The 13,047-nt window shown below is 46.5% G+C and overlaps 1 protein-coding gene across 1 annotated transcript in view; it reads right to left on the reverse strand.

Moving 5' to 3' along the window:
• The window catches only part of LOC143804985 (uncharacterized), a 33,367-nt gene extending 24,964 nt beyond the window's left edge, over positions 1-8,403 (reverse strand). The window contains exon 1 of the mRNA XM_077283667.1: positions 8,249-8,403. The gene's annotated coding sequence lies outside the window, so the exon portion shown is untranslated. The remainder of the gene's footprint in view (positions 1-8,248) is intronic.
• Positions 8,404-13,047: the final 4,644 nt, after the last annotated feature.

The raw sequence follows: 13,047 nt of genomic DNA on the forward strand, positions 1-13,047 counted from the left end.
TGCATACCAGGATTGGGATGAGGAGCCATGTAGACCAGGATAGGGATGAGGGAGCCATGCATACCAGGATAGGGATGAAGGAGCCATGCATACCAGGATTGGGATGAGGAGCCATGCATACCCGGATAGGGATAAGAGGCCATGCATACCAGGATAGGGATGAGGAGGCCATGCATACCAGGATGGGGATGAGGAGCCATACACACCAGGATAGGGATGAGGAGCCATGAATACCAGGATAGGGATGAGGGAGCCATGCACACCATGATAGGGATGAGGGGCCATGCATACCAGGATAGGGATGAGGAGCCATGCATACCAGGATAGGGATGAGGGGGCCATGCATACCAGGATAGGGATGAGGGAGGCATGCATATACCAGGATAGGGATGAGGAGCCATGCATTCCAGGATAGGGATGAGGAGCCATGCATACCAGGATAGGGATGAGGAGCCATGCATAACAGGATAGGGATGAGGAGCCATGCATGCCAGGATAGGGATGAGGGGGCCATGCATACCAGGATAGGGATGAGGAGCCATGCATACCAGGATAGGGATGAGGAAGCCATGTATACCAGGATAGGGATGAGGGAGCCATACATACCAGGATACGGATGAGGAGCCATGCATACCAGGATAAGGATGAGGAAGCCATGCATACCAGGATTTGGATGAGGGCCATGCATACCAAGATAGGGATGAGGGGGCCATGCATACCAGGATAGGGATGAGGAGCCATGCTTACCAGAATAGGGATGAGGAGCCATGCATACCAGGATAGGGATGAGGGAGCCATGCATACCAGGATTGGGATGAGGAGCCATGTAGACCAGGATAGGGATGAGGGAGCCATGCATACCAGGATAGGGCTGAGGGAGCCATGCATACCAGGATTGGGATGAGGAGCCATGCATACCAGGATAGGAATGAGGAGCCATGCATACCAGGATAGGGATGAGGAGCCATGCATACCAGGATAGGGATGAGGGAGCCATGCATACCAGGATAGGGATGAGGAGCCATGCAGACCAGGATAGGGATGAGGGAGCCATGCATACCAGGATGAGGATGAGAAGCCATGCACACCAGGATAGGAATGAAGAGCCATGCATACCAGGATAGGTATGAGGGAACAATGCATACCAGGATTGGGATGAGGGAGCCATGCATACCAGGATTGGGATGAGGAGCCATGCATACCAGAATAGGGATGAGGGAGCCATGCATACCAGGATAGGGATGAAGAGCCATGCATACCAGAATAGGGATGAGGGAGCCATGCATACCAGGATTGGGATGAGGGAGCCATGCATACCAGGATAGGGATGAGGAGCCATGCATACCAGGATAGGGATGAGGGGCCATGCAGACCAGGATAGGGATGAGGGAGCCATGCATACCAGGATGAGGATGAGAAGCCATGCACACCAGGATAGGGATGAGGAGCCATGCATACCAGGATGGGGATGAGGGAGCCATGCATACCAGGATAGGGATGAGGAGCCATGCATACCAGGATAGGGATGAGGAGGCCATGCATACCAGGATGGGGATAAGGAGCCATGCATACCAGAATAGGGATGAGGGAGCCATGCATACCAGGATTGGGATGAAGAGCTATGTAGACCAGGATAGGGATGAGGAGCCATGCATACCAGGATAGGGATGAGGGAGCCATGCATACCAGGATATGGATGAGGGAGCCATGCATACCAGGATTGGGATGAAGAGCTATGTAGACCAGGATAGGGATGGGGGAGCCATGCATACCAGGATAGGGATGAGGGGGCCATGCATACCAGGATAGGGATGAGGGAGCCATGCATACCAGGATAGGGATGAGGGAGCCATACATACCAGGATAGGGATGAGGGGGCCATGCATGTCAGGATATGGATGAGGAGCCATGCATACCATGATAGGGATGAGGGAGCCATGCATACCAGGATAGGGATGAGGGAGCCATGCATACCAGGATAGGGATGAGGGGGCCATACATACCAGGATGGGGATGAAGAGCCATGCACACCAGGATAGGCATGAGGGAGCCATGAATACCAGGATAGGGATGAGGAGCCATGAATAACAGGATAGGGATTAGGAGCCATGTATACCAGGATAGGGATGAGAAGCCATGAATACCATTAAAGGGATGAGGAGCCATGCACACCAGGATAGGGATGAGGGATCCATGCATACCAGGATAGGTATAAAGAGCCATTCACACCAGGATAGGCATGAGGGAGCCATGAATACCAGGATAGGGATGAGGAGCCATGAATAACAGGATAGGGATAAGGCGCCATGTATACCAGGATAGGGATGAGAAGCCATGAATACCATTAAAGGGATGAGGAGCCATGCATACCAGGATAGGGATGAGGGGGCCATGCATACCAGGATGGGGATGAGGAGCCACGCATACCAGGATAGGGATGAGGAGCCATCCATACCAGTATATGGATGAGGGCCATGAATACCAGGATAGGGATGAGGAGCCATGCATACCAGGATATGGATGAGGGCCATGCATACCAGGATAGGGATGAGGAGCCATGTACACCAGGATAGGGATGAGGACCCATGCATACCAGGATAGGGATGAGGGAGCCATGCATACCAAGGTAGGGATGAGGGGGCCATGCATACCAGGATGGGGATGAGGAGCCATGCATACCAGGATGGGGATGAGGAGCCATTCATATAAGGATGGGGATAAGGAGCCATGCATACCAGGATGGAGATGAGGGAGCCATGCATACCAGGATAGGGATGAGGAGCCATGCATACCAGGATAGGGATGAGGAGCCATGCATGCCAGGATGAGGATGAGGAGCCATTCATATAAGGATGGGGATAAGGAGCCATGCATACCAGGATAGGGATGAGGATCCATGCATACCCAGGATGGGGATGAGGAGCCATTCATATAAGGATGGGCATAAGGAGCCATGCATACCAAGATGGGGATGAGGGAGCCATGCATACCAGGATAGGGATGAGGGGGCCATGCGTACACAACTTATTCTCGAATCAATAAGCTTTTCCAGTTTTTTTGTGGTGAAATTAGTCGCCTTGGCTTATACTCGGGTATATACGGTATATAGAGTTTCTGACTAATCACTTTCTTTCATGGTACCAAAAGAAGAACTGTGCCATCTGCAGCAAAATCATCTTCATGCAAAAAATTCCTGTTATAATTGGGGGGTTTGTGCAATAAAATGGTCGATGATTTGAACATTATACTAACTAATTGCATCCGCCATTTAGGAAAATCAAAGAAAAATAGCATTTGCATAATAATTTGGAAAACGATGTATAAAGACAGAGAAGACACTTTTGCTTTCCATATAGCCTAATGTGTAATACCGTACAGATGTAATGTGGAACTCGGCACCAGGCTGACAGCACAGAATTGCACCATGTCTGTATGTTAGGTCGCCATACAGTGCACAACGCTTTCCATCCCATCAGTAGCATAGTTACCAGGGGGGCAGAGGAGGCGGTCGTCCAGGGCCCCGCGCTCTGAGGGGGCCCACCCGGAGCTATGCTAATGTAATTGTTTAGTATTCATGCAGAGCGCCGATACAGTTACATTCTGCGGCAGAGCAGGGAGAATTGATCTCCCTGCTCTGCTGCCCGGCCGCTATGGGACCCCTGAGCAGGCTGGGGGACCCCGGAGCCAGCAGTGGGCCCCCCGCCCATCATCGCAAGGTCAGCTGTACCGGCATTTAGCCGATGCAGCTGATCACATTGATGCGCTCCTTCTCCCATCATCCCCCTCTCAGCGTCTTATGTCACCGAGGCCAACACTGACAGGGGGCGCGATTGCGTCACTAACCAGCACCCGCTGTCAGATGAGCGGGCGCTCAGAGCTGCGGAGGAAGCAGAGGAAGAGAGGTGAATATTTATTTTTTATAGGGGCTGCCTTATACTACAGGGTCTGCCAGTGTGTGTGGGGTGTGCTGCCTTACACTGCAGGGTCTGCCTGTGTGGGGGTGTGTGCTGCCTTATACTAAGAGTCTGCCTATAGGGGTGCTGCCTTATACTACAGGGTCTGCCTATGTGGTGCTGCCTTATACTACAGGGTCTGCCTATAGGGGTGCTGCCTTAAACTACAGGGTCTGCCTATAGGGGTGCTACCTTATACTACAGGGTCTGTCTATGGGGTGCTGCCTTATATTACAGGGTCTGCCTATGGGGGTGCTGTCTTATACTACAGGGTCTGCCTGTGGGGTGCTGCCTTATACTACAGGGTCTGCCTATGGGGGTGGTGCCTTATACTACAGGCTCTGCATATGAGGGTGTGCCTTATACTACAGGGTCTGCTTATGAGGTGCTGCCTTATATTACAGGGTCTGCCTATGGGGGTGCTGCCTTATACTATAGGGTCTGCCTATGGGGGTGCTGCCTTATACTACAGGGTCTGCCTATGGGGGTGCTGTCTTATACTATAGAGTCTGCCTGTGGGGTGCTGCCTTATACTACAGGGTCTGCCTATGGGGGTGCTGTCTTATACTACAGGGTCTGCCTATGGGAGTGCTGTCTTAGACTACAGGGTCTGCCTATGGGGTGCTGCCTTATACTACAGGGTCTGCCTATGGGGGTGCTGCCTTATACTACAGGGTCTGCCTATGGGGGTGCTGTCTTATACTACAGGGTCTGCCTATGGGAGTGCTGTCTTATACTACAGGGTCTGTCTATAGGGGTGCTGCCTTACACTACAGAGTCTGCCTATGGGGGTGCTATCTTATACTACAGGGTCTGCCTGTGGGTACTGCCTTATACTACAGGGTCTACCTGTGGGGTGCTGCCTTATACTACAGGGTCTGCTTATGGGGGTGCTACTTTATACTACAGGGTCTGCCTATGGGGATGCTGCCTTATACTACAGGGTCTGCCTATGAGGGTGCTGCCTTATACTACAGGGTCTGCCTATGAGGGTGCAGCTTTATGCTACAGGGTCTGCCTATGGGATGCTGCCTTATACTGCAAGGTCTGCCTATGGGGTGCTGCCTTATACTACAGGGTCTGCCTATGGGGTGCTTATTTATATTACGGGGTCTGCCTATGGAGTGCTGCCTTATACTACAGAGTTTTCCTATGGGTGCTGCCTTGTGCTATAGAGTCTGCCTATGGGTGCTGCATTTTGCTATAGAGTCTGCCTATGGGGAGTGCATTATGCTATATGGAGTCTTATGGGGAGTGCATTATACTATATGGAGGCTTATGGGGAGTGCATTATACTATATGGAGGCTTATGGGGAGTGCATTATACTACATTTAGGACTATCTGGTGCATTATACTATATGGAGGCTATCTAGGGGGGCATCATACAGTGTGGAGATTACAGTGAGGGGGCCATCGTAGTGTTGGAGCCATCAAAGAGTTTGGGGGCTACTAGCGTGTCAGTATACTGTGTGGGTGGTACTATACAGTGAGGGGTCATTATACTGTGTATAAGAGAGCATCATACTTTGTATAGGGGAGCTGTACAGGGGGGGAGACTCGGGACATTATTAAATGTAAAGTGGACACTTATTGTTATAGGGGAACTCCGGTTACTGTGACTATCAAAGGGGCACACAGAGGGCACTATTACTTTCTGGGGGCAAAATATGGGCACTGTTTTTTAGGGCACTCGCACCCAGCATTACTTTATTCTAGAGGGGTGCCTTAGAATTTAGAGGGCAAAGAGAACCACACAGTAGATGCAGTAATAGGGGCACATAAGTCATCAGCGACTCAGCATTGGGGTATCAGCAGGATGAGGAGTTTTTGCAGGTTGGGAATAGATGGTCATGGGGATGGAATATGAGAAGTGAAACGTGTCTTTGTTGTTTTCTCTGCAGCCGAGTCCTGGCTGGAAGAAGTTGTGTCAGTCTGGGACAGATGGAAAAGACGGGAAAAATGAACGATTCCATCAGAAAGAACGTCAGCGGTAAGTCATTATCTGTAACTGTGCAGTGATCTCTTATATGTTCTGTAGGGCTGGTATCTACCACTGACCATATGGCCATCTCTTCAAGAAAGCCTACAGCCTGCAATAACTATTCTGCCGCCTTGCCATCGCCAGAGCAGCTGCACCTCCGACCTTCTGTCTCTTCCCCACTATCCCATAGAATGTAAGTCCGCAAAGACAGGGTCCTCTCCCTTCTGTACCAGTCTGTCACTGTAAACTTGATTACTGTAAACGATATTTATAACCCTGTATGTAACCCCTTTCTCATGTACAGCACCATGGAATTAATGGTGCTATATAAATAAATAATAATAATAATATGGCGGTAATATCCATGTTGGTCTTTATATAGAGATTATCTTCAGTAACAGCGCGGTCATCTGCTGAGGTTCTCCACCACTATTAGGCTGCGTCACCCAGTTGTAATCAATGTTACCTGGTTAGGGGCCCACTCCGAGGTTTCGTCCCCCCTGAACCAAAACCCTAGCTACGCCTCTGCATCCCATCCAGAGGAGGGAGACCGTGTACAGATTTTTCATTGTGACACAGGAGGCTGTGAAACTGCTGTAGCGGAGAGAAGGTTGGAGATAAGAAATTGCTTACTAAGCGTTAAGTTGAAATGAACAATTAATAGCCACAGCTGGAACGGAGCGATAATATGTTATATTCCCCGCAATTCCTCTGGGGACTTGTGCATGGAGCCAACACAAGGGCAATCATATATATTCCGCTCCCCAGCACAACATTGTGGACTTTTTATTTCATTGCAGGGTTCAGATCATGGGTTTACATGAAGTTTGTCTGTTCTCCCCCATGTTTGTTGGGTAAATTGGCGTTGGGAATCTATTGGTGATTATTCCTAATAATGGTTGTATATGTAATGGTTGTATAAATACGTTGGGCATCCTAAGTTAGTATGACAGCGATAAGTAAAAGTGACAACATCTTGTACCTGTCAGCAGGATGGCTGCCCAAGTTGTATTTTAGTTCAACAGCCTGCTGGGAGTTGTAGTATGAATAGTAGTAGCCAATCAGCATCAGCTATATTGGTGCTTGCTGGAAATAACATGCATTTCCATTTTAAAGCTCTCTGCTTGCTGTCAGTGAATGAAAACATTCACCATGCAGTGATTAGCACTGTGGCTTTGCAGCACTGGAGTCCTGGGTTCACCCCTAACCAAGGACAACAGGAGTTTGTATGTTCTCCCCTTGTTTGCGTGGGTTTCCTCCGGGTTCTCCCCACACTCCAAACACATACTGAGCCCCAACGGGGACAGTGATAATGATGATTCATGTAAAGTGCTGCAGAATATGATGGTGCTAGATACCTAACAATAAATATTTACATCACCAGCTCAGTGTAGTGAACGATCTTGGGGCAGGAGAGATTTTCTGTGATGTATCTGCTGCAGATTTCAAGGGCATTGCATTCACTTGTAGCAAATTCACAGAAGAAGTATAAACCCAGCAAGGCCACAATCAGACGTACCTGTCCTATCCGTGCTTTCACCCATTACTATCTGTGGGGGCCTTTCAAATGCCCGTTGTTTTTTAATTGTCCGTCAAACAAACAAACAAAATAAACAAGTCCATTTTTTATCTTTGTGGATCAAACTCTCCTATTTGAATGGATCAGTGAAAAATAAGAAAAAAATCTAAGAGCAGTCGGATGCCATCCGTGTGTCATGCGAGTGCTGTCCGTTTTTTACTTATAGGGACGAGAAAAAAAAATTGTGGGGGTGTACAAGAAAAAGGAATACAAAACTGATGGTAAAAACTAACACACGGACCAAGAGTGGATGAAAATGGCTTGCTGCAGAGTGACGAAAAACACTCCTTTTTTTTCCCTGCACCGAAAAAATTAATGGACATCTGAATAAGGTTTAAGAAAGTATATTTCCCTTTTTTTTTTTTTTTTAATACTGACAGCGATCAAAGATCTTGCAAATGCAGATGAATTGAGACACAAAGTATATTAAAAAGTGATTAATTAATGTAAAACGTATCCCACATTTACTAAACTGCACATTTTATCATTAATTATATAAGATCATTTTCCGATAGTCGGCTGACGCCATCCGAATGTCATTTTCTGTGACGATTCATTAAAATAGAGCGTCACGCCCGGCGTCACACAAGCGTGCGATGGTTCGGTGCAAAGCGGCGTATCAGTGCCAAGGACGGCGCTGGATCCGGAATGTAGGATCATAAAACCCTTCTGTAGCGACGTATATTTCGGTCAATGTCCTAATAATATATGTTATCATTTGGGAGATACGGTACCTTGTCTGCTGCTCGTTGCCGCCTCTGCTCGTCCTATAGAAGCTCCTTCTCTCCTCTCTCGCTCCTCCGCAGTGATCCGACTCACTAGCTGAACGCTCTATAATAGACCAGCTGAGCTCACCAAACAGAAATGTTTTATTCAGACTAGAAATGCATGATGGGAGGGAAATAATCAATGTACATCACATCGTCCGTCATTCATGCTTTATCCAACCACTGGAGCGTCCAATGAATATCCGCTCTCATCCTGACAGGTGCGCAGAGAACATTTAGTGTCATATCAATAGAAATTATCTTCCTTTCATTCTTTCTTTTCTTTGGAAAAGGATGAATAAATTCCTTTCATCGTTAATCCCAATGGTTTTAAAAAAAATGAAATTCCAAAGTAGCTTTTAAATATGACTATTTCATTTATATGTTTGTGTGTGGCCGAGTCTAGAAAAAAAAGTCAGATTATTATTTTATTTTTATTTATTTTTTTTTTGGGGGGGGACAGAAATAGCACCACTTGTGTACTTGGGTTGTGCCTGGTATTGCATCAAAATTGATTTCCGTTGATGGGGCTGAGTATGTAGAAGAGACCCTCAAAGTCCAAAAGTGATAATAAGGCCGGTTTCACACGTCAGTGGCTCCGATACGTGAGGTGACAGTTTCCTCACGTACCGGAGACACTGACACACGTAGACACATAAAAATCAATGCATCTGTGCAGATGTCATTGATTTTTTGCGGACCGTGTCTCCGTGTGCCAAACACGGAGACATGTCAGTGTTCGTGGGAGCGCACGTTTTACACGGACCCAATAGAGTCAATGGGTCCGCGTAAAACACGGACCTCACACGGACATTCTCCGTCTGGGGTCCGTGTGCGTGCAGGAGACAGCGCTACAGTAAGCGCTGTCCCCCCCACATGGTGCTGAAGCCGGTATTCATATCTTCCCTGTAGCAGCGTTTGCTATAGAGAAAATATGAAGAATAGTGTTAAAAATAAAGATTTAGGTGTCCGCCGCCCCCCCACCCCCTGTGCGCCCCCCCGCTGGTCAGAAAATACTTACCCGCTCCCTCGCTCCTTCCTGGTCTGGCCGCGCCTCCTACTGTATGCGGTCACGTGGGGCCGATCATTTACAATCATGAATAGTCGGCTCCGCCCCTATGGGAGGTGGAGCCACATATTCATGACTGTAAATGATCGGGCTCACGTGACCGCATGCAGGAGAAGCCGCGGCCAGACCAGGAAGGAGCGACAGCCGACGGGGGACCCGGGTAAGTATTTTCTGACCAGCGGGGGGGCGCACAGGGGGTGGGGGGGCGGCGGACACATAGATCTTTATTTTAAACACTATAATTCATATTTTCTCTGCAGCAAACGCTACTGCAGAGAGGATATGAATTGCGGCTTCAGCATGATGCAGAGTGGGTACCACACGCTCCGTGTGGTACCCACTCGCCATACGGGTGGCACACGTGTGCCGCAGGTATGGCCTCCGTGAGTTCCCAGGCACACGGACACGGATAACTCCGGTACCGATTTATTCCGGTACCGGAATTATCTGGACGTGTGGGACAGCCCTAAGAAGTGCTGTATAAATTCTTTAAGACCTCTAGACTCATTTCAGTAAAGGCATTTGAGCACAGCAATTTCAATGTGATCAGATAATACCACCACATAGTGACCATACCTTACTAGCACATACAGAGGTGCCTGAGTAATACCACCATACTGATGATTTAAAAAACCCACTGTACTAAGACTGATATTACCACCAGTGATACTACAGGTGCATCTCACTAAATTAGAATATCATCAAAAAGTTAATTTACTTCAGTTCTTCAATACAAAAAGTGAAACTCATATTTTATATAGAGTCATAACAGAGTGATTTATTTCAGAGTGATCTATTTCACGTGTTTATTTCTGTTAATGTTAATGATTATGGTTTATAGCCAATGAAAACCCAAAAGTCATTATCTCAGTAAATTAGAATACTGTATGACACCAGCTTCAAAAACTGATTTTAAAATCCGAAATGTTGTCCTACTTAAATGTATGCTCATTAAATGCACTCAATACTTGATTGAGTGCAATTAATGAACATACATTTCAGTAGGCCAACATTTCGGATTTTAAAATCAGCTTTTCAAGCTGGTGTCATAAAGTATTCTAATTTACTGAGATAATGACTTTTGGGTTTTCATTGGCTGTAAGCCATAATCATCAACATTAACAGAAATAAACACGTGAAATAGATCACTCTGTGTGTAATGACTCTATATAATATATGAGTTTCACTTTTTGTATTGAAAAACTGAAATGAATTAACTTTTTGATAATCTAATTTTGTGAGATGCACATGTATAGCAGTTTAGTAGTAGATATCAGTTCTACACAGGAGCAGTAAAGATGGTATAAGTGTATACAGTAAAGCAAAACCCAGTGATCACCGATAAAGCCTCCAATTGAGGTCCTTCATTTTCACTTTTCTTCTCCATCTATCGCAGACCGTTATGACTTCTTCATGCCAGGACTCAGCCGAATGCTACACACAGATATATACTGCATAGCTGATCACTTCTAGAACAGCCTCCCCACTTTTTACCTTATTTGTGCCCCCATACAGTAACAATGGCTGCCTCATACATTAATAATGTCCCCACCTTTGTGGCCCTATCTAATATATAAAGCTGAATGTGTGTGTGTGTGTATGTATGTATGTATGTATGTATGTCCGGGATTGGCATCTGAACCGTAGCAGCTACAGCCACAAAATTTTGCACAGTCACACGTCTGGACCCCGAGAGCGTCATAGGCTATGTTGTGAGGTGAAATTTTAACCCCGCGCTTTCCAATTCACCAAACAATTTTGCCCCTATCTACATAATGGGGAAAAAGTGAAAGGAAAAGTGTTGGAGGCGTCGCAGCTACAGGCACAAAATTTTGCACAGTCACACGTCTGGACCCTGAGAGCGTCAAAGCTATATTGTGAGGTGAAATTTTAACCCCGCGCTTTCCAAGTCACCAAACAATTTTGCCCCTATCTACATAATGGGGAAAAAATGAAAGGAAAAGTGTTGGAGGCAAATTAACAGCTGCCAGATGTGAACAAGGGGGACTTAAAGAATGACAGCGATGGCACCAAAGAGTATATACTGTACAGTTGCTAAGGTGGGGCCCCAACATGGGATAATCACACCACCACGGGGATATGAACACACACACAAAATGCGCCACACACTACCACGTGCTCGAACACATATACCACCCTCAGTGCACATTTCACCACACATACACCAACCTCGCCACATAAAAGTAGAAACACAAAAGTCGCCGCTCAAAACTCGCCACGCGCAAAACTCTCCACATGCAAAACTCGCCACACGTGCAAAACTCGCCACACGCAAAACTTGCACACGCAGAAAAATTGCCACACGCAGAAAAATTGCCACATGCACAAAAGTTGCAACACATGCAAAAGTTGCCTCACACAAAACTTGCACATACTCAAAAGGCACCACACATAAAACTCGCCACGCGCAAAACTCGCCATGCGCAAAACTTGCTGCACACAACTTGCTACACTAACCTGTCACATGCAACTCGACACACAAAAAGTTGCTACACGCATGTCGCCACACAAAACTCATCTCACAAAAGTCCCTACATGCATGTCGCCACACGCAACTCAACACACACAACTTGACACACGAAACTCGCCCTAAAACACACACAAGTCTGGTATCCTTCAAAAATAAAAATCTGATTAATAAGCAGACAAACTACAAGAGCAACAAATGTACCATATAGGAATCCGGCAGCTGTCAGTCACATGACCAGTCTATTATGTGTATGTGTGAGCTAATATATACTGCCAGGGGGTGGGCTTACTGTTGGCTGGGGATTTATCAGGCTGCCATTTTAGCTTACAAATACTGAGGTAAAAATACTGACCAAATAACGTGTGAACGAGGGCTAATACAGGAGGAGATGGCATACAGCTATATACTATATACAGGAGATGACACACAGGTATATACTATTTACAGGGGAGATGACACACAGGTATATACTATATACAGGAGGAGATGACACACAGATATATACTATATACAGGAGAGATGACACACAGGTATATACTATATAGAGGAGGAGATGACATACAGGTACATACTACATACAGGAGGAGATGACATACAGGTATATACTATATACAGGAGGAGATGACACACAGGTATATACTATATACAGGAGCAGATTACCTACAGGTATATAGTATATACAGGAGGAGATGACACAGGTATATGCTATGTATAGGAGGAGATGACATACAGGTATATACTATATACAGGAGATGACACACAGATATATACTATATATAGGTGAGATGACACACAGGTATATACTATATACAGGAGATTACATACAGGTATATCTAATATATAAAGCTGAATGTGTGTATGTATGTATGTGTGTATGTCCGGGATTGGCATCTGTACCGTCGCAGCTACAGCCACAAAATTTTGCACAGTCACACGTCTGGACCCCGAGAGCGTCATAGGCTATGTTGTGAGGTGAAATTTTAACCCCGCGCGTTCCAATTCACCAAACAATTTTGCTCCTATCTACATAATGGGGAAAAAGTGAAGGGAAAAGTGTTGGAGGAAAATTGACAGCTGCCAGATGTGAACAATGAGGACTTAAAGAATGAGAGCGATGGCGACAAAGAGTATATACCGTACAGTTGCTAAGGTGGGGCCCCGACATGGGATACTCACCACACACGGGGATATGAACACAAACACAAA

Source organism: Ranitomeya variabilis, chromosome 2 (genome assembly GCF_051348905.1).
Source record: "Ranitomeya variabilis isolate aRanVar5 chromosome 2, aRanVar5.hap1, whole genome shotgun sequence".
NCBI classification, from domain to species: domain Eukaryota; kingdom Metazoa; phylum Chordata; class Amphibia; order Anura; family Dendrobatidae; genus Ranitomeya; species Ranitomeya variabilis.